Raw genomic sequence first — 3,428 nt, 5'->3', positions numbered from 1 at the left:
AGTTTACATACTTTGCTATATCTGTGGTTGCTAGAGGTATAATTCTTTATTTAAGTTTCTATTTGCTCTGTAAAATCTTACAGGCTGATTTAGTGCTTAGCAGCAGTTTTTGGCTCGAATCATATTTATAATGATTTGGTACATTATACATATCATTTTCTATTTGCTCTGTACATTATTCATTTTCTTTTTTAATACAACCTATTGTAATTTAGTGTTGATTCTGATATTGTGTTGTGGTGTTATTTAGTCGTCTGTCTCCTGCTCTAGAAAGTGGAAGGGATTTGGTGGACATGGCAAAGAAACGCACTAATGTTATTCCCATTATTGAAGATGCTCGACACCTAGCAAAATACAAAATGCTTGGACGTAATATTTTCTGATGTTGCTCGGCCTTATTTGGTTCATTTTTGAGATTTGGATCTCCAACATTGTCTGCTTGATTTCTTTTCACTTGTTTGGTCTTGTGTTAAAACAATCAATACCTTATGGCTTCTATTTTTTAACTTGGTTATTGGTGTCTTTTTGAAATTTTTTCTTTTCAGTAGTCATATCTTTTTCTTTTCTGTTTTTTTTTTCATTTCACATTTTCAAGTTTAGTGCTTTGTAGTGTTGGACAGTTTTAGCTGTCTTTTTCAGTTAAACTGTAGTCTGTTGGATATTACTCCATACAGTGCTGATTTTTTTACAAAGAGTTGAACTAGTTTGTGAAATTTTACTGAATTTTTGAATGTTTGTTTCCTTGTATATTACTTCATTTTCAAGCTGGTATTTCTATTGGATGGTTGTGGTGCTGACATTTTAGCAAGGAGTTAACTAGTTTTTTAAAAAGATTATCTTCTGAAAATTGATTTTTCTCCTCAGGTATTGAGTGTTTACATTCTTTCATTTCCAAGATGGTGTTGTATTTCTCTGTCGGTGTTTCAAAATTTCTCTTAGAAAGCAAATGATGAGTTACTCGGATTCCCCTTCTAGACATCATGGGTGATGCAAAAATCGAGTTTCTGATGCACTATTCATTGATGTGATGTTGAAATTTTTAATCTTTGTCTTTGCATCATTTTTTCCCTGATCCATTATTTGTTGGCAGGATGTTTGAATCTTTTAATCTTTGTCGTTGCATCATTCCTTTCTGATGGTTTTCTTTAAACTGGTGCCATATTTCTTCGGTCACCTTTTCAGTCTTTGCCTTTACTTAGAAAGCAGATGATAGACTTACTCGGATTCCCCTTCTAGACATTATGGGTGATGCAAAAACCGAGTTTCTGATGCACTATTCATTGTTTGTAAATTTTAATCTTTGCCTTTGCATCATTCCTCTCTGATGCACCATCATTTATTGAGTCTTTGCATTCCCATCATTTTCAAACTGGTGCTATATATGTCTTCTTCATTTTTTCAGAATTTTCTTTTTTGCTGACGTAGAAAGCAGATGATGAGTTACTCGGATTCCCCTTCTAGACATCATGGGTGATGCAAGAACCGAGTTTCTGATGCCCTATTAATTGGCAGATGTTTGAAATTATTCATCTTTGCCTTTGCAGCATTTTGCTGTTTCTTTCTCCTTGAAAAAGGATGTGCGGGTAGAATCTTTTTAACAACTTTTGGGGCAAGGATTTGTCATGACTTTTTTTACATTTTTTGTTTCAACATGCCGTATGTCTTAATTAGTGAAATTGATTCAATAATGTGTTACTGAATCTGGTGTGGCTCATGAGTCGTGATTATGAGTGTGCCACTTGGATAAACATTTTCTGGTTTCATTGAGTAGGAAGGTTATCTTGTATTACCTATTTTTGGACTTGTTGAGAGATCTAACCGCCTTGTTTGGTAACATGTGGATCATGGAATATTCCTCGCTTCCCTAATTTTTGTCGAAGAGAAGGTTCTGAGCTTTACGATTACATAAAGCAGCAGGCTTTGCTTCATAGACCTGTTCGGCCTTATTAAACAGGGCTCTTCCGTGTGAGGTTGCCGACGGGACTGAGTTTGTTCAGACTTTGGCATCAGAATTTCAAAAATTTGAAAATCAGAATGGGCTCGTTCAGTTGTTAGATGACCGTAATATTGATGATCATCGAGTATAGCAAGTTCTGGTCCGATAACATCCTAAAATAAGAGTTTGTGCCATTATGCACTTTACCGGCTAACAATGTTGCGTTAGTTCTCTGGGAGGTGTTCATAAAAACCGGAAAAATCAAAGTTTTTAAAATTTTATGGTATAATTAGTCGTTTGTATTTTTAGTCTAGTTCTTTGCTATTATAATAATCTAATTCTTTGCTTTTACATTCTAGTTTGAATGATAGTTTTCTTTTGCTAAGTACAAGAATTTATTTTTGTTAAAAATAATTAATTTTTAATTGAGTAATTAAATTATCTATCACTATTTTATTCAATTATTATCAATACATCTTGGTAAATGATAGATTTCTCAAAGAGCAATTGGTTTGGTAATGTTATGTTGAAAATGTAGTAGGCGAAATATGTGTTTGGTAGTGTATGTTTCATATTTAACAAAAAAATCGATAAATAATCGAAAAAATTAAAAAACCGACAAAAACCGAATCGATAAAAAATCGATTTAATTGGTTTGGTTTGAATCCAATATTTGAAGAACTGAATTGCTTGATTTGGTTTCTTTTTAGGGAAAAATAGATCTAAACCGAACTATGAATACTCCTACTCCCTGGTACTAGAATAGTCTTTTTGTAATTGACCTAACAAAGTCTTTTTTGCTTCCATAACTTTTGTATTATTATGCAACTTCTTGATGCAAGCAATGAAATCTATTATGGGAATCTTACATAAATGTTCTAAATATGTCTCAACTTATCAACCTATAGCCATTAGTTATATACATAAAAATTAAAAACCCAAATAAATAAGGTTCTTTCTCTCCAAAATTACACTTAAAGATCTCCTAACATATTTTTTAGCGTGATCAACAATATTAGATGCAAAACGTAAATGATTCCATGGATGAGGTAGCAAATAAGGTGATAAAATACAAAAATATATATATACAAGATGTTAAAAATCTAAGCAAAAAAGGATATTTTTCAATAGGTATGATTGAAATTCATTGAAAACATATAGATGAGTCAATATACTAAGTTTGAGGAAGATTGGAGGTGATTTGACTGATTTGGTATTAAAATTCGTAGTTAAAATCTAGTTCAAAAAGTTTTTCTGCGACACGTGTATCTCACACACAAGTATACATGGATATACATGTGATACACATTTGATACAAATATGATACATATGCGATACACATATTACTTTTTTTCATGTTCATCTTCTACCACTTCAAAACTCCACCGAATCATCCAAAAACTGATATTCAAGCTTCTTAAAATTTACCCAATCTATTCTAATAACATCGGCTTAAAAGAAAGCAAAATTTTGATTTTTTTTGGCTATAAAA

General features: G+C 32.0%; 3 non-coding genes across 3 annotated transcripts; all 3 read left to right on the top strand.

Annotated features, from left to right (window-relative positions):
- Positions 1–940: 940 nt before the first annotated feature.
- Positions 941–1,012, top strand: LOC142168567 (small nucleolar RNA snoR60). The gene has a single exon (XR_012698418.1). It is a non-coding gene; the product is annotated as a small nucleolar RNA snoR60 (small nucleolar RNA).
- Positions 1,013–1,200: 188 nt separating this feature from the next.
- Positions 1,201–1,273, top strand: LOC142168569 (small nucleolar RNA snoR60). Its single transcript, XR_012698420.1, has one exon. It is a non-coding gene; the product is annotated as a small nucleolar RNA snoR60 (small nucleolar RNA).
- A 153-nt stretch (positions 1,274–1,426) lies between these two features.
- On the top strand, positions 1,427–1,498 carry LOC142168568 (small nucleolar RNA snoR60). The gene has a single exon (XR_012698419.1). It is a non-coding gene; the product is annotated as a small nucleolar RNA snoR60 (small nucleolar RNA).
- The last annotated feature ends 1,930 nt before the right edge of the window (positions 1,499–3,428 follow it).

Source organism: Nicotiana tabacum, chromosome 13, assembly GCF_000715075.1.
Source record: "Nicotiana tabacum cultivar K326 chromosome 13, ASM71507v2, whole genome shotgun sequence".
In the NCBI taxonomy this organism is placed as follows: domain Eukaryota; kingdom Viridiplantae; phylum Streptophyta; class Magnoliopsida; order Solanales; family Solanaceae; genus Nicotiana; species Nicotiana tabacum.
The sequence above is the reverse complement of the archived record's forward strand: the minus strand, read 5'-3'. Positions and strand labels throughout refer to the sequence as shown.